The following is a 19,553-nucleotide window of genomic DNA, read 5'->3' as shown; positions in this document are numbered from 1 at the left end:
AGATCTTTCAGTATGCCATTGAGAATAATTAACCATAATATTATCTAGGAGTTTAGTAGCTTCTCCTAAAGTGATTTCTATAAAAGTGCCTCCCGCGGCCGAATCTAAAAGATTTCTAGAAGCAAAATTCAATCCGACATAATTTTTTTGTATAAAATCATCCAAAAATTCAAACCATGAGTAGGGCAATTATGTATTATTAATTTCATCCTCTCCCAAGCTTGTGCAACATGTTCATGATCAAGTTGCTTAAAATTCATAATATCGTTTCTAAGGGAGATGATCTTAGCGTGAGGAAAATACTTAGAGATAAAAGCGACTTTGCACTTGTTCCAAGAATCAATACTATTATTAGGCAAAGACGAAAACCAAGCTTTAGCACGATCTCTAAGCGAAAAAGGAAATAGCTTCAATTTAACAATATCATTATCCACATCTTTCTTCTTTTGCATATCACACAAATCAACGAAGCTATTTAGATGGGTAGCGGCATCTTCAGTAGGAAGGACGGAAAACGGATCTTTCATGACAAGATTCAGCAAAGTGGCATTAATTTCACAAGATTCAGCATCGGTAAGAGGAGCAATCAGAGTGCTAATAAAATCATTGTTGTTGGTATTGGTAAAGTCACACAATTTAGTGTTATCTTGAGCCATCGTGACAAGCAAGCAATCCAACACACAAGCAAACAAAAAGCAAGCGGACAAAAAGAGGCAAATAGAGAAAGAGAGGGAGAAAAGAGAAAGAGGGCGAATAAAATGGCAAGGGTGAAGTGGGTGAGAGGAAAACGAGAGGCAAATGGCAAATAATGTAATGCGGGAGATAAGGGAATGTGATGGGTACTTGGTATGTTGACTTTTGCGTAGACTCGGCGCCAGAAATGGCTCGTTGTCAGAAGTCAAATCTTGACTTGCGCGAACCTCCCCGGCAACGGCGCCAGAAATTCTTCTTGCTACCTCTTGAGCACTGCATTGGATTTCCCCGAAGAGGAAATGATGATGCAGCAAAGTAGCGTAAATATTTCCCTCAGTTTTTGAGAACCAAGGTATCAATCCAGTAGGAGGTTGCGCGCGCGTCCCTAGTACCTGCACAAAACAAATAACTCCTCGCAACCAACGCGATAAGGGGTTGTCAATCCCTTCACGGTCACTTACGAGAGTGAGATAGATATGATAAGATAATATTTTTGGTATTTTTGTGATAAATATGCAAAGTAAAATAAAAGCAAAGTAAAAAATCAATGGAAATAACTAAGTATTGGAGGATTAGTATGATGAAGATAGACCCGGGGGCCATAGGTTTCACTAGTGGCTTCTCTCATGAGCATTATTATTTTACGATGGGTGAACGAATTACTGTTGAGCAATTGACAGAATTGAGCATAGTTATGAGAATATCTTGGTATGATCATGTATATAGGCATCACGTCCGAGACAAGTAGACCGACTCCTGCCTGCATCTACTACTATTACTCCACTCATCGGCCGCTATCCAGCATGCATCTAGAATATTAAGTTCATGAAAACAGAGTAACGCCTTAAGCAAGATGACATGATGTAGAGGGATAAATTCATGCAATATGATAAAAAAACCCATCTTGTTATCCTCGATGGCAACAATACAATACGTGCCTTGCTGCCCCTACTGTCACTGGGAAAGGACACTGCAGGATTGAACCCAAAGCTAAGCACTTCTCCTATTGCAAGAAAGATCAATCTAGTAGGCTAAACCAAACTGATAATTCGAAGAGACTTGCAAAGATAACCAATCATACATAAAAGAATTCAGAGAAGATTCAAATATTGTTCATATATAAACATGATCATAAACCCACAATTCATCGGTCTCAACAAACACACCGCAAAAATGAAGATTACATCGAATAGATCTCCACAAGAGAGGGGGAGAACTTTGTATTGAGATCCAAAAAGAGAGAAGAAGCCATCTAGCTAATAACTATGGACCCGAAGGTCTGAGGTAAACTACTCACACTTCATCAAAGAGGCTATGGTGTTGATGTAGAAGCCCTCCGTGCGGGATGCCCCCTCCGGCGGAGCTTCGGAACAGGCCCCAAGATGGGATCTCGTGGATACAGAAAGTTGCGGCGGTGGAATTAGGGTTTTGGCTCCGTATCTAATTGTTTGGGGGTACGTAGGTATATATAGGAGGAAGGAGTATGTCGGTGGAGCAACAGGGGGCCCATGAGGGTGGAGGGCGCGCCTGGGGGGGTAGGCGGGCCCCCCTACCTCGTGGCCTCCTCCTTTGTTTCTTGACATATGGTCCAAGTCTCCTGGATCATGTTCGGTGAGAAAATCACGTTCCCGAAGGTTTCATTCCGTTTGGGCTCCGTTTGATATTCCTTTTCTTAGAAACCCTAAAATAGGCAAAAAAACAGCAATTCTGGGTTGGGCCTTCGGTTAATAGGTTAGGCCCAAAAATAATATAAAAGTGGATAATAAAGCCCAATAATGTCCAAAACAGTCGATAATATAGCATGGAGCAATCAAAAATTATAGATACGTTGGAGACGTATCATCGCGCCGGTCGTCCGGTCGGGGTCGGACGTCCGCTCCTTTGCCTCGCGTGCAGGGGCACCGGTCGTTCGGTCTGGATCGGACGTCCGCTCGCTAGGGCTCGGGTGATGCTTCAGGCGCCGAACGTCCGGTCCCGGCCGGTCGTCCTGTGGCTGGGACTTTTCCTGCAACCCTTCTTCTTCATCTCCATCTTCACGTTCATCTTCCTCTCCTTCTTCTCCTCGCTCCTTAGCTCCTCCTTGATACCTAAGTAAGCACAATGTGTCCATATGAGGTAGTAGCCATGTCTCATGTGCATCGAAGTGGAATTGTGAGAGGAGAGATGTCACCTCGGTTTCAAGAGCTCTTGCGCGTGCTCGTGTCATGGGTCTGAGTGGTGTCGTAGGAGATGTAGATGGGTCCATGGGGATGACCTTGGGATGCTCCGCATCATCTCCCCTCCCTTGGGGAAGATCCGTCCTCGGATCAAATTCTTCATCACCATGGAAGGGAGAGATATCTTTGATGTTGAAGATGTCGCTCACGTTGTACTTGTCGCGCGGGATGTCGATCTTGTAAGCATTGTCATTGTAGCATGCGAGCACCTTGAAGGGTCCACCCGCTCATGGTCGAAGTTTGGACTTGTGTTCTTGGGGAAAGCGGTCCTTGCGAAGGTGTAGCCACATGAGGTACCCGGAGTTGAATACCATAGGTTGCTTGTTGAAGTTGAGCTTGGTCGCAAGGCGTTGAACTTGGCGCTCGATGGTGTTTCTTGTTTCTTCATACACCTTCTTGAGATGTGTCGCTCGTGCACTTGCGTCCAAATTGATGTGCTCTTGGAGTGGTAGAGGAAGAATGTCCAATGGTGACAATGGGTTGAATCCGTAGACGACCTCGAAGGCGGACTTACCGGTTGTTGAGTGTCTTGCTCGGTTGTAGGCGAACTCGGTGATAGGTAGGCACTCCTCCCACTCCTTGATGTTCTTCTTGATGAGTACGTGAAGTAGAGCGGAGAGTGTGTGGTTGGTAACTTCTGTTTGGCCGTCGAGTTTGTGGATGATACGCCATGGAGAAGAGTAGCTTGATTCAGATCTTGGCGCATAGTGTCTTCCAAAAGTAGCTAAGGAACTTGACGTCGCGGTCCGAGACGATCGTTTTTGGCACTCCATGTAGACGCAATATTTCCCTACAAAAGAGATTGGCAACATGTGAAGCATCGTCTATCTTGTTGCAAGGAATGAAATGTGCCATCTTGGAGAAACGATCCACAACGACAAATACCGAATCCTTTCCATTTCTAGTCCTAGGCAAACCAAGTACAAAATCCATGCTAATGTCTTCCCATGGTTGATATGAAATTGGTAGAGGCATGTAAAGGCCACGGGATTGAGCTTTTCACTTAGCTTTGAGACACGTAGAGTATCGGTTGGTGAAGCAGTTGACGTCGCGGAACATCCTAGGCCAAAAGTAGTTCTTGGAGAGCGTGGTGAAAGTCTTGTCACATCCAAAATGTCCCATTAAGCCTCCTCCATGAGATTCCTGCAAAACCAACAAACAAACAGAAGACTCGGGGATGCAAAGTTTGTTAGCTCTCATAAGATATCCATCTTTGATGTAATAGCGTTCCCAAGAGGTGTGCGTCAAACACTTGGCATAAGGAGTAGCAAAAGTAGGATCATGCTCATACAAGTCTTTTATATGCTCAAAGCCAATGACATCCAATTCAAGTTGAGTAATAAGCATGCATATGCGGGAAAGGGCATCCGCCACAATGTTTTCTTTACCTTTAATGTACTTGATGACATAAGGAAAAGACTCAATAAATTCACTCCATTTGGCATGACGCTTGTTCAACTTGGTTTGGCCCTTAAGATACTTGAGCGTTTCATGATCGGTATGAATGATAAACTCATGAGGGCGAAGATAGTGTTCCCATTCATGCAAAACACGCACTAAAGCATATAGCTCTTTGTCATATATGGGGTAATGGAGTTGCGCGCCAGAGAGTTTCTCACTAAAGTAAGTTATGGGGCGCTTTTCTTACGTTAGCACACCTCCTATGCCATTACCACTAGCATCACAATGAATCTCAATGGGTTTGTCAAAGTTTGGTAAAGCAAGCACGGGAGCATGATTAAGCAAATTCTTAAGCTCATTGAAAGCGGTATCTTGGGATGGTCCCCAAACAAAAGGCGCATTCTTCTTGCTCAAAGCATGCAAAGGCGAAGCAATGGTGCTAAAATCTTTCACAAAGCAACGATAGAAGCCCGCAAGGCCTAGAAAGCTACGCACTTGTTGCAAGTTGGTTGGTTGTGGCCACATCTTAATAGCATTGATCTTGTACTCATCTACATGAACACCCTTAGAAGATACAACAAAACCCAAGAAAAACAAGCTTATCAACGCCAAAAAGGCATTTTTCCATATTTGCATAGAGATGCTCTTTTCAAAGAGTTTGTAAAACGGTTTGGACATGGGTGACATGCTCTTTGAGAGACTTGGTAAAAACAAGGATATCATCGAAGTAGACCACAACAAACACACCAATGTAAGGGCGAAAGACATGATTCATAAGACGCATAAAAGTACCCGGTGCTTCCGATATACCCATAGGCATGACTAACCACTCATACAAGCCAAACTTGGTTTTGAAAGCGGTTTTCCATTCATCACCCTCTTGTATGCGAATTTGATAGTAACCACTCTTAAGATCAATTTTGAAAAGATAGTGGCACCGCTAAGTTCATCAAGCATATCATCAAGGCGTGGAATGGGATACCTATAACGAATGGTGATAGCATTGATAGGTCTACAATTGGAGCACATGCGAAAGGTACCGTCTTATTTTGGCACAAGAATGACCGGGACGGCACAAGGGCTCAAACTTTCACGCACATGTCCATGGTCTATGAGGTGCTTTACTTGCCTTTGTATTTCTTTGGTTTCTTCGGGGTTGACGCGATAGGGAGCTTTGTTCGGAAGCAGTGCTCCGGGGATGAGGTCAATGCGGTGCTCAATGCTTCGTAGTGGAGGTAGACCCGGAGGTAGCTCGTCGGGGAAAACATCGTGAAATTCCTGCAAAAGAGAAGACAACACTAGAGGAAGAGTGTGAGAGGTTAGCTTGTGGTGCATTGTCCTTGCACAAAAGAACATAGTGTAGTACACTAGATGGGTTCTCACACACTCCTCTTATCTCACTTTTGGTGGAAAATAAGACTAAGTTCTTCTTTTCGCTCATCGTGGAGGTGCTCGATTTGGGCATGCGGTACCGCTAGCGCTCGAGGCGGCTCTCACGGGCGGAGCGGTACGAGTCAAGCAGCGCCTCCTGCTCCGCCTGCTCCGCAGTGATCTGCTCCTCCGCCTGCAGGTGCTCCTGGAGGAGATGGTGGTTGTAGGCGGCGTCGGCTTGCGCCTCCCAAAACTGATCCTCACGCTTCTGCCTCACTGTGTCCATATATTGGGCACGGGCCTCGCCGATGGTCATGGTGCAATGCACCGACGAGGATGGCGCGGAGGAGGGGGTTGGCGCAGGATCGTCGACTACCATGTTCTCCATTGGGACGTTGTCGTCCTCCGGCTGCATGCCGGCCAGCCAGTCGGCAGCAATGGCTGCCATCTCCTTGTGGTCCATCGTCCGCCCGTCCCGAAGAGCGCTGGAGCGCGACGAAGCCATGGTGGGCAGTAGTGGTGTGGACAGGAGAATAGGAACGAATGCGGATGACTGCGGCTGTGGCCGGCGCAGCAGTTTATATAGCAATGGTGGGCGGCGGAGGGACGGACGTGTGGCGCTGGAGTAGCCGCCTCGGCAACCACGTATCATTAATGTGGGCCGGCAGAAGGACGAACGGACGACACTTGTGTCGTTTTAAGGTGGAGCAATCGCATGCAACGGGAAGCGGGGCGGGCGGAAAGCGAGCGCGGGCAAGGGAGGCGGTCTGGGTGGGCAAGGGCAGTCAGACTCGTGCTTGGCAGTGGGTCGGTCCAGCAGCCGGACATGCTGGCTCGCCAACTACCTCGCCGAGCTGAGCGACGACAATCAAACGATGGACGTAGCTTCCGACCAGGAGCTGACGCCATTGTCCAAGCCGGTTCATGCCGTGTTCACCATAGAGCAGGTGCGGCCGCACTTCGACGCCCTAATGGCGGAAGAGCTACCAGTGCAGGAGGACCTGTGCTGCAACCTCCGTCTCCTCAACGAGCACCGGTGAACAAGCGAACGACAATGGCGTCGCGGACATGTGGCCCTATGATCCTGGCTTCCCGAATGAGTAGCGGGCGCTATATCAAACCATCCGTAGGGCCCGCGAGGCCCTCTCCGTCGTCCTTCGAGTTGTTGAGCTCGCCGTGGCGCTGCCGTCTCGCGTTGTCAACATGGTCAATGGACATGAGGATGAGGAGATGACTTTACTTGGAGAGGATGACAGTGGGGACCAACCAGGGCCATAGCCGCACGTACGCAAGTGCCTCCTTATTAGTATATAAAACTATAATTTTTTTGCTTCCTGCTGGTTTCCTGACATCACGGTCCCACACCATTGTCAACCTATGTAGTCAATAAACGAGAGAATTGCACAAGAAGCGGCCGACAGCTGGGACCAAGAAGCTCGAGCAGTATTTGTGTTTTTGAGGTGTGAGCACTACAGAGTTTTTCTTGAGCGATGTTTAGCCCAGATATTAATTTTTCTCCTTTGAACAACAACGAAAACATCGCTGCAGCTATTAACTGGGCGGGCTGTGGCCCATCTAGCCCAAGCTAGATATCCAGCCCAAATCTTAATTTTTTTCAAGCTGAAAATGGCTAGCCCAGCTATACTTTTTTTAGGAATACCCAGGCGAGGTCAAGTTGTTATTCTCCGCCCCGCTGGGCTCCAAATCTTTCCTAAGAGGGATGCATTAGGCTTAACAAGAAAATGAGCTTTAAGAAATAATAAATGGTATGTAATTATAAAAACTGGGCAGTAACTATAAAAAATGCACCAAACACGTAATTACTTTATAAAATATTATATTTGGATATTGAAAATTTTAATTTCATTAATTGTTGCGAGTGCAATGTTTCGTTGGATTTTTACATAATATAAATTTATATTCAAATTGTATTTAATCTGACTAGAAATTTCAAGATAAAAATATTTCGGATCCCATCAAAATGTGGGAAATTTTATTGAATTCGGTTTTGAACGGTTGGTTGAAATGGGTTGTACTTTTAACAAACTGTAAATGGGCTGTAGTAAATTCCATTAGAATTCAGAAATTGCCTCCACATTCTTACAAATCTCAAATGGGCTATAAGTTCTCTGCCACACAATTGTGGCCTTACTAAGTTTATGCGTCCCCTCAAAAAAAGAGAGTTGACGCATATGCAAGGCTTTGTCAACTTATAGTCAACACACGGTTCTAGGAGCAGTGCCCGTTGGATGTCCATCCAACGGATGCCGTTCTTCTTCTCCAATCTCGGATATTCTAGTTTCACCCGCCCAAAAAATGATTCCTCCCCCTGACATCTGGGGCGCACCGTTTTGGAAGTTGGCCTATGGGCGTACTAAGTTGACGCGTACTAAGGGCTTTGTCAACTTAGTCAATATAAACGATTCTAGCTGAAGTGACCATACGATATCCATCCAATGGCCGTCATGCTTCTTCAACCTCTGGTCTTCTTGCTCCAGCCGCCCAAAGCAGCGCCGGTCGTGCTGCCTGCTCCTGCCTCCCGTGGCCGGCTGTGCTGCCGCGCAGGCCTCACCGCCCCCTATTACTCCCACCGCTGGCCAGGGCATCCCTCCACTCACCCACACCTCATGTTATTCTGCGGTGACGGCAGCCTCACACTACAGCTGAACCAGTGAACTCTCGTACTCCTCTCCGTGTGGGCATCCACTGCCGCGTCTTCCACGGCTCCGCGTCGTCCCCTTCCTAGGCCTCGCCGTCGTCCATTGCCCTGGTGCTCTCGGCACGGCATGGTCAACGTGGTCAAGAAACGACTTCCATTGGAAGAGTACTGTACGTGGACATGCTGATAGCTGGGTCCACGGCAGCCGCAAGGAAGTGCCTCCTTATTGCGCGGAAAATAATTATTCCTCCACCTCACAGCAGGGACCCACCGGACGGGCCACCGTATTTGGCGAAAAAACGTTTCCCCCATGACTGCTGGGACCCACCGGACGGGCCAACGTATTTCGTGAAAAAACGTCCCCCCCGCTGTCAGCTCGGACCCACCAGAGGTGCCTCCTTATTACGCACAAAAAAATGAATACCCCCCTGCTAGTTGGGACCCACCTTGGTGGGAGGCTGACTTGTGGGCCTACTAAGTTGACGGGGACGGAGTGCTTTGTCAACTTAGTCAATATGAACGATTCTACCTCCAGTGACCGTATGATGTCCATCCAACGGTCGTAGTGCTTCTTCAACCTCTGGTCTTCTTGCTCCAGCCGCCCAAAGCAGCGCCGGTCGTGCCGCGTGCTCCTGCCTCCCCGTGGCCGGCTGTGCTGCCGCAGAGGCCTCACCGCCCCCTACTATTCCCACCGCTGGCCAGACCGTGCGGCGATGGCAGCCTCACACCGCAGCCGAACCAGTGAACCCTCGTACTCCTCTCCGCGCGGGCTTCAAGTGCCGTGTCTTCCCTGGCTCCGCGTCGTCCCCTTCCTAGGCCTCGCCGTCGTCCAGCGCCCTAGTGCTCTCGGTCCGGCGTGGTCAACATGGTCAAGAAACGATTTCCATCAGAAGAGTACTATACGTGGAGAGGCTGACAGCTGGGTCCATGACAGCCGCAAGGAAGTGCCACCTTATTACGCGGAAAATAATTATTCCTCCACCTCACAGCAGGGACCCACCGGACGGGCCACCGTATTTGGCAAAAAAATGTTTCCCCCCTGACCGCTGGGACCGACCGGACGGGCAAACGTATTTCACAAAAAAAACGTTCCCCCCGCTGTCAGCTCGGACCCACCGGAGGTGCCTCCTTATTACGCACAAAAAAATGAATACTCCCCCTACTAGTTGGTACCCACCTTGGTAGGAGGCTGACTTGTGGGCCTACTAAGTTGACGAGGACGGAGTGCTTTGTCAACTTAGTCAATATGAACGATTCTACCTCCAGTGACCGTAAGATGTCCATCCAATGACCGTAGTGCTTCTTCAACATCCGGTCTTCTTGCTCCAGCCGCCCAAAGCAGCGCCGGTCATGCCGCATGCTCCTGCCTCCCGTGGCCGGCTGTGCTGCCGCAGAGGCCTCACCGCCCCTACTATTCCCACCGCTGGCCAGGCCCTACGGCGATGGCAGCCTCACACCGCAGCCGAACCAGTGAACCCTCATACTCCTCTCCGCGCGGGCTTCCACTACCGCGTCTTCCTCGGCTCTGCGTCGTCCCCTTCCTAGGCCTCGCCATCGTCTGATACGTCTCCAACGTATCTATAATTTTTGATTGCTCCATGCTATATTATCTACTGTTTTGGACTATATTGGGCTTTATTTTCCACTTTTATATTATTTTTGGGACTAACCTACTAACCGGAGGCCCAGCCCAGAATTGATGTTTTTTTTGCCTATTTTAGTGTTTCGGATAAACAAAATATCAAAAGGAGTCCAAACGGAATAAAATCTTCGGAAACATGATTTTCTCGCCGAACATGATCCAGGAGACTTGGACCCTACTGCAAGGGATCAAAGAGGTGGTCACGAGGGTGTGGCGTGCGCCCCCCTAGGGCGCGCCCCTTCCTCGTGGGCCCCTCGGTGCTCCACCGACGTACTCCTTCCTCCTATATATACACACGTACCCCCAAACAATCAGAACAAGAGCCAAAACCCTAATTCCACCGCCGCAACTTTCTGTATCCATGAGATCCCATCTTGGGGCCTGTTCCGGAGCTCCGCCGGAAGAGGGCCGTCATCACGGATGGCTTCTACATCATCCTAGCCCCTCCGATGAAGTGTGAGTAGTTTACCTCAGACCTTCGGGTCCATAGTTAGTAGCTGGATGGCTTCTTCTCTCTCTTTGAATCTCAATACAAAGTTCTCCCCCTCTCTTGTGGAGATCTATTCGATGTAATCTTCTTGTTGCGGTGTGTTTGTTGAGACCGATGAATTGTGGGTTTATGATCAAGTCTATATATGAATAATATTTGAATCTTCTCTGAATTCTTTTATGAATGATTGGTTATCTTTGCAAGTCTCTTCGAATTATCCGTTTGGTTTGGCCAACTAGATTGGTAGTTCTTGCCATGGGAGAAGTGCTTAGCTTTGGGTTCGATCTTGCGGTGTCCTTACCCAGTGACAGAAGGGACAGCAATGCACGTATTGTATCGTTGCCATCGAGGATAACAAGATGGGGTTTATTTCATATTGCATGCATTTATCTCTCTACATCATGTCATCTTGCTTAAGGCGTTACTCTGTTTTTAACTTAATACTCTAGATGCATGCTGGATAGCGGTCGATGAGTGGAGTAATAGTAGTAGATGCAGAATCGTTTCGATCTACTTGTCACGGACGTGATGCCTATATACTTGATCATGCCTAGATATTCTCATAATTATGCACAATTCTATCAATTGCTCAACAGTAATTTGTTCACCCACTGTAGAATACTTATGCTCTTGAGAGAAGCCACTAGTGAAGCCTGTGGCCCCCGGGTCTATTTTCATCATATCAATCTCCATCACTTTTATATTGCTTTGCTATTTACTTTGCCTTTACTTTTTAATTTGCATCTTTATACCAAAAATACCAAAAATATTCTATCTATCAGATCTCACTCTCGTAAGTGACCGTGAAGGGCTTGATAACCCCCAATCGCATTGGTTGCGAGTAGCTATCGCTTTGTGTAGGTATGAGGGACTTGAGCGTGGGCTCGTACTAGATTGATACCTTGGTTCTCAAAAACTGAGGGAAATACTTACGCTACTCTGCTGCATCATCCCTTCCTCTCTGGGGAAAACCAACGCAAGCTCAAGACGTAGCAAGAAGGATTTCTGGCGTCGTTGCCGGGGAGTCTACGCAAAAAGTCATATACCAAGTACCCATCACAATCCCTATCTCTTGCATTACATTATTTTCCATTTGCCTCTCATTTTCCTCTCCCTCCAATTCACCCTTGCCGTTTTATTCGCGCTCTCTCTCCATCCTCCCTCTTTGTTTGCCTTTTTGTTTGCTTGTGTGTTAGTTTGTTTGCCCGCTTGTCATTATGTCTGGAACCGGGGAAGTTATCGCCAATTTGGGTGATAACAATATCATGGAAGATTCTGATACTCCTACTAGAGAACCTACCATCTTTCATACGAAAAAATTCCTTGTTGGTAGTGGTAATATTATTGGAAAAGGAGTTATTCAAGATTTCTTTACTTGTGCCGGTGCTTTACCTTCTATGGGTAGTTCTATCCTTCACAGAACTAGTAGTCTTGCAGACGCTATTGCCATGCTTGTAGTTGAACTTGAAAGACAATTCATGCACATGCATCCTTCTATACAAAGGATTTTTCTGGAATTTTCTAATATTGAGCATTCTTCTGTTAAGCGTGCCGCTACTATCTTTTTGGCTCATGATTTTAGATTCATAATAAGAGAAGCCAAAGAAATCTTTGCGCATTATAGGGTGGACGCTTGCCGTCCTCCCATAGTGGCTATCCTCTTTGATCAAGAAGAAATAATGCGTTTTCAATCTCTAGACTATGTTGCTTTTAATGAAAATCTTAGAAGAAAGGTTCCTACCAATGTTTTAGTTGATAGAATTTCTGAACTTAATGATGATTTGGCTATTCGAAATAATGAACTAGGATATTCTCTTGAATATAGGCTCACAAAGTTCTATCAAAAGAATTCCTATAATGATGAATTGGTTGTGCATTATGAAGGACCGAAGGAGGAACCTATACCTCCCAAGGTTGATCTTGGGGACTTTTGTCCCATTAAATTTAGTCCTTTTGATTACTTTTGCTTGCCTCAAAGAAAACTTTCTGCCGAACATAGAGAATATGAAATCAGTTTCACCAATCTATCTTATTACTATGGCAATACCTAGATCTATTCTTGCTCGTTATGCCTAGCTAGGGGCGTTAAACGATAGCGCTTGTTGGGAGGCAAACCAATTTTATTTTTATTCCTTGATTTTTGCGCCTGTTTAGTAATAAATAAATTATTTAGCCTCTGTTTTGGTTGTGTTTTTTGTGTTTAATTAGTGTTTGTTCCAAGTAGAACCGTTGGGAAGACTTGGGGAAAGTCTTGTTGAACTTGCTGTAAAAAACAGAAACTTTAGCACTCACGAGAACTGCTGTCATTTTTATTTGAAGAGTGATATTTAGTTAATTATTTTTGCAGATGATTAATAGATAAATTCCTCACGTCCACCAATTTATTTTAGAATTTTTGGGGTTCCAGATCTTGCGCTAGCTACAGATTACTACAGACTGTTCTGTTTTTGACAGATTCTGTTTTTCGTGTGTTGTTTGCTTATTTTGATGAATCTATGGCTAGTAAAATAGTTTATAATCCATAGAGACGTTGGAATACAGTAGGTTTAACACCAATATAAATAAAGAATGAGTTCATTACAGTACCTTGAAGTGGTCTTTTGTTTTCTTTTGCTAACGGAGCTCACGAGTTTTCTATTTTGAGTTTTGTGTTGTGAAGTTTTCAAGTTTTGGGTGAATTCTTTTGGTGGATCATGGAACAAGGAGTGGCAAGAGCCTAAGCTTGGGGATGCCCATGGCACCCCCAAGATAATCCAAGGACACCAAAAATTCAAAGCTTGGGGATGCCCCCGGAAGGCATCCCCTCTTTCGTCCACTTCCATCGGTAATTTACTTGGAGCTATATTTTTATTCACCAACATGATATGTGTTTTGCTTGGAGCATCTTGTATTATTTGTGTCTTTGTTTGTTAGTATGCCACAATCATCCTTGCTGTACACACCTTTTGAGAGAGCCATATATGAATTAAAATTTGATAGAATACTCTATGTGCTTCACTTATATCTTTTGAGCTAGATAATTTTGCTCTATGTGCTTCACATATATATTTTGAGCTAGATAATTTTGCTCTATGTGCTTCACTTATATCTTTTGAGTTAGATAATTTTGCTCTATGTGCTTCACTTATATCTTTTGAGAGTTATAATTTTGCTCTATGTGCTTCACTTAGATCTTTTAGAGCACGGTGGTGGATATGTTTTAAAGAAACTATTGATCTCTCATGCTTCACTTAAATTAATTTGAGAGTCTCTTAATAGCATGGTAATTTGCCTAATAATAATATGCTTGGTATTCAAGATTTGTGAAACTTTCTTTTGAGTGTGTTGAATACTAAGAAAAGATTGAAGCATGATAATTGTTTTGAGATATGGAGGTGATAATATTAAAGTCATGCTAGTTGAGTAGTTGTGAATTTAAAGAATACTTGTGTTGAAGTTTGTGATTCCCGTAGCATGCACGTATGGTGAACCATTATGTGATGAAGTCGGAGCATGATTTATTTATTGATTGTCTTCCTTATGAGTGGCGGTCGGGGACGAGCGACGGTCTTTTCCTACCAATCTATCCCCCTAGGAGCATGCGCGTAATACTTTGCTTTGATAACTTCTAAATTTTTGCAATAAGTATATGAGTTCTTTATGACTAATGTTGAGTCCATGGATTATACGCACTCCCACCCTTCCACCCTTGCTAGCCTCTCTAATACCGCGCAACTTTCGCTGGTATCATACACCTACTATATACCTTCCTCAAAACAGCCACCATACCTACCTATTATGGCATTTCGATAGCCATTCCGAGATATATTGCCATGCAACTTTCCACCATCTAGTTCATCATGACACATCCATCATTGTCATATTTCTTAGCATGATCATGTAGTTGACATAGTATTTGTGGCAAAGCCACTGTTCATAATTCTTTCATACTTGTCACTCTTGATTCATTGCATATCCCGGTACACCGTCGGAGGCATTCATATAGAGTCATACTTTGTTTTAGTATCGAGTTGTAATCATTGAGTTGTAAATAAATAGAAGTGTGATGATCATCATTCAATAGAGCATTGTCCCCCAAAAAAAGAAAGGCCAAAGAAAAAAAAGAAGGCCCAAAAATAAATAAATAAAAAGGGGCAATGCTACTATCTTTTTTTCCACACTTGTGCTTCAAAGTAGCACCATGACATAGCAAGTCTCTTATATTGTGCTTCAAAGTAGCACCATGTTCTTCATATAGAGAGTCTCATATGTTGTCACTTTCATATACTAATGGTAATTTTACGTTATAGAACTTGGCTTGTATATTCCAATGATGGGCTTCCTCAAATTGCCCTAGGTCTTCGTGAGCAAGCAAGTTGGATGCACACTCACTAGTTCCTTTTGATTGAGCTTTCATACATTTATAGCTCTAGTGCATCCGTTGCATGGCAATCCCTACTCAGTCACATTGATATCTATTGATGGGCATCTCCATAGCCCGTTGATACGCCTAGTTGATGTGAGACTATCTTCTCCTTTTTGTCTTCTCCACAACCACCATTCTATTCCACCTATAGTGTTATATCCATGGCTCACGCTCATGTATTGCGTGGAGATTGAAAAAGTTTTGAAAAAGTTAGAGTATGAAACAATTGCTTGGCTTGTCATCGGGGTTGTGCATGATTTAAATACTTTGTGTGGGGAAGATGGAGCATAGCCAAACTATATGATTTTGTAGGGATAACTTTCTTTGGCCATGTTATTTTGAGAAGACATAATTGCTTTGTTAGTATGTTTGAAGTATTATTATTTTCTACGTTAATCTAAACTTTTGTCTTGAATCTTTCTAATCTGAATATTCATAGCACAATTAAGAAGATTTACATTGAAATTATGACAAGTAGCACTCCACATCAAAAATTCTCTTTTTATCATTTACTTACTCGAGGACGAGCAGGAATTAAGCTTGGGGATGCCTGATACGTCTCCAACGTATCTATAATTTTTGATTGCTCCATGCTATATTATCTACTGTTTTGGACTATATGGGGCATTATTTTCCACTTTTATATTATTTTTGGGACTAACCTATTAACCGGAGGCCCAGCCCAGAATTGCTGTTTTTTGCCTATTTCAGTGTTTCGGATAAACAGAATATCAAACGAAGTCCAAACGGAATAAAATCTTCGGAAACGTGATTTTCTCGCCGAACGTGATCCAGGAGACTTGGACCCTACTGCAAGGGATCAAATAGGTGGTCACGAGGGTGGAGGGTGCTCCCCCTAGGGCGCGCCCCCTGCCTCGTGGGCCCCTTGGTGCTCCACCGACGTACTCCTTCCTCCTATATATTCACACGTACCCCCAAACAATCAGAGCAGGAGCCAAAACCCTAATTCCACCACCGCAACTTTCTGTATCCACGAGATCCCATCTTGGGGCCTGTTCCGGAGCTCCGCCGAAAGAGAGCCGTCATCACGAAGGGCTTCTACATCATCCTAGCCCCTCCGATGAAGTGTGAGTAGTTTACCTCAGACCTTCGGGTCCATAGTTAGTAGCCGGATGGCTTCTTCTCTCTCTCTGAATCTCAATACAAAGTTCCCCCCTCTCTTGTGGAGATCTATTCGATGTAATCTTATTTTTCCGGTGTGTTTGTTGAGACCGATGAGTTGTGGGTTTATGATCAAGTCTATATATGAATAATATTTGAATCTTCTCTGAATTCTTTTACGCATAATTGGTTATGTTTGCAAGTCTCTTCGAATTACCCGTTTGGTTTGGCCAACTAGATTGATAGTTCTTGCCATGGGAGAAGTGCTTAGCTTTCGATTCGATCTTGCGGTGTCCTTACCCAGTGATAGAAGGGGCATCAAGGCATGTATTGTATTGTTTCCATCGAGGATAACAAGATGGGGTTTATTTCATATTGCATGAATTTATCTCTCTACATCATGTCATCTTGCTTAAGGCGTTACTCTGTTTTTAACTTAATACTCTAGATGCATGCTGGATAGCGGTCGATGAGTGGAGTAATAGTAGTAGATGCAGAATCGTTTCGATCTACTTGTCACGGACGTGATGCCTATATACATGATCATGCCTAGATATTCTCATAATTATGCACAATTCTATCAATTGCTCTACAGTAATTTGTTCACCCACCGTAGAATACTTGTGCTCTTGAGAGAAGCCACTAGTGAAACCTATGCCCCCCCAGGTCTATTCTCATCATATCAATCTCCATCACTTTTATATGGCTTTGATATTTACTTTGCCTTTACTTTTTTACTTTGCATCTTTATACCAAAAATATTCTATCTATCAGATCTCACTCTCGTAAGTGACCGTGAAGGGCTTGACAACACCTAATCGCGTTGGTTGCGAGTAGCTATCGCTTTGTGCAGGTACGAGGGACTTGAGCGTGGGCTCCTACTCGATTGATACCTTGGTTCTCAAAAACTGAGGGAAATACTTACGCTACTCTGCTGCATCATCCCTTCCTCTTCGGGGAAAACCAACACAAGCTCAAGACGTAGCATCGTCCACCGCCCTGGTGCTCTCGGCGCAGCGTGGTCAACATGGTCAAGGAACGACTTCCATCAGAAGAGTACTATACGTGGAGAGGCTGACAGCTGGGTCCACGACGGCCGCAAGGAAGTGCCTCCTTATTACATGCAAAATATTTATTCCTCCACATGACAGCAGGGACCCACTGGATGGGCAACTGTATTTCTTGAAAAAAATGTTTCCCCCTGACTGCTGGGACCTACCAGCTACGTATTCGCACGCAAGGATGTGCGTTTGGGCAAAAAAAACGATTCGCCCCCTGACTGCTGGGACCCACCAGCTACATCTTCGCACACAAGGAAGTGCATGACAGTCGGGACCCACCTGGTCGAAGCGTACGTAGCGTTGTCATTCTGGTCACGTACGTGTACGTACATACTGGTTGATGTTGAGGCGCGCACGTGTCGTAGTAGAGGCGCGCACGTAGCATGTACACGTACGTACAGCGGCCAGTGCGGAAAAAAGAAAATACGTCCACATACGTACATATGGGCAGGGTCTCGAATGCCTACTCGCGCATACGTACGGCCAGGGCTCGTATACATGGCTGGGTCGGAATGGAGAAACTGCGTCGTCGTCGTGTTCATGGGGAGCCAACCGGCTGGGTCAGAATGGAATGCGTTGTCGTGTTCATTGGGAGGGCTTGGATGGAACAACCGATGGAAACGAGGCCTGGCGTACCGGAGAACGAAGGAAATAGCCTTTTGTTTGACCGGCCACGTTTGAAACGGGATCCTGTTCATCGGGAGAGGTCTGGCGTCCCGCAAAATGGAGGAAACGGACCTCCTACGGTCGAAATGGGGGTCTTGTTTATCGGGAGGGGTGTGGCATACCGCAAAACGGAGGAAACGGACTTGTGTTGGAGCGCTACGGTCGAAACGGGGGTCCTGTTCATCGGGAGGGGTGTGGCATACCGCTAAACGGGACTCCACGGGATACTGTTCATCTCCACCATCGACCCCCTCCAGCCTCCACGGGCTACTGTTCATCCACCGTCGACCTCCTCCAGCCTCCACCTGCGACTGTTCATCCACTGGCTCCTGTTCATCCAGCCTCCACCGCGCGCTACTCCACCGGCTACTGTTCAACCAACCCTCTCCACAGGCTACTGTTCATCCAGCCCTCCACCGTCTATTTCTCATCCAGCCCTCCACGGGGTGGTCCTGTTCATCCTGCCCTCCACGGGGTCCTGTTCATCCACCCCCAGCCGGCTCGATCGATCGGGGTCTTGTTCATCCAGAGGCAACACCACGGGGTCCTGTTCATCCACCCCCACCGGGAACTGTTCATCCAAACCCCCCAGCGACGCTCACTATTCATCAAGAGGCAGCATCGATCGGCTTCAGTTAGCAGCAGTAGCAAAGGAATCGCTCGATCGGGTTCAGTTAACAGCCATCGATTGATTGCTCGGGTTCAGTAACGCGTAGCCTGCAGTGCAATCGCTCGAGTTCAGTTAGAGCCCAACGCCTCACTCGGGTTCAGTTAGAGCCCAATGTGTCGCACCCACGCGCGTGCATGTACTAGAGAAACGTGCATCGCTCGGCCCCGACCACCCACCGTAACTGGGAACACCCCGATATTTTCCTCGCCCTTGCTTCTACCATGGTTTTTTCCGTCATGGACGGCCCAAAGAATGTCATGCAGCTGCGTCTCTGGCCCGCCCAGGACAAAAAGCCCATTTTCTGTCATGATTTTTTGTCATAGAAGTAGGACCCCACCACATCTATGATGATATCGGGTTTTGTCACAATTATCGTCATAGAAGTGTCATAAGTATGACAGAAAAAAATTACGTTCGGCCCAAAATGTCACGGATGTGTCTTTTTTTCATAGTGACTGGGCATCGGAGTAACTACGTGCTCCGGAGTCCAGGTCCTTGATTTTTTTTCCGCTGCATCGGCTCGCCAGTGCAGGGCACCGGTGGGAGATGTAGGAACAGTTTTCTTTACCCCAGTTTTGGCATACATAGTGGACAACCTTTGTGCTATTAGTTCTATGTTACTAAATTTGTGCATGTACACACCTGTTAGTATCAATTTGCTATCATCCAAACATTGTTGCTATGTTGTTGTAGTTATATTTACCTTCCTCATAAAATGTTCAATTTGTTATTTATTGTACATGAGTAAGAACTTGTAGTGTCGTTGTAGTTAATTATAGCTTCTGATGTTCAAGAATTTGGTTGTTGTCTCAGTACCAATTATTTCATTTGCACATTGATCTTTTTGAGAAGATATGTCATAATTAACATGTTTCTTTAGTTTTTCAAAATAATCATTGGTGATTTTCTATGTTGCAATAAACCCATTTCCCCTACAATTGTTACTGATCTAGTTTTAAATATTATAGGATGAACGGAAGTGTTCTTACTTGGAGTGGGTTGATCAAGAGTAGCCACAGTCTTTGAAGATGTGCCTAACGAAGCTCTGGAGCATGTATGAGGAAGAGAACACATGTAGGCTTAGAGAAAGTCTTGTCAACACTGAAGCATATTTCAAGACGCGGGATAAAAATTTGAAGGTGGAGAATGAGCTCAAA

The sequence above is a fragment of the Triticum dicoccoides genome, chromosome 7A (genome assembly GCF_002162155.2).
Source record: "Triticum dicoccoides isolate Atlit2015 ecotype Zavitan chromosome 7A, WEW_v2.0, whole genome shotgun sequence".
Lineage (NCBI taxonomy): Eukaryota > Viridiplantae > Streptophyta > Magnoliopsida > Poales > Poaceae > Triticum > Triticum dicoccoides.
Note: the sequence above shows the minus strand (reverse complement) of the source record.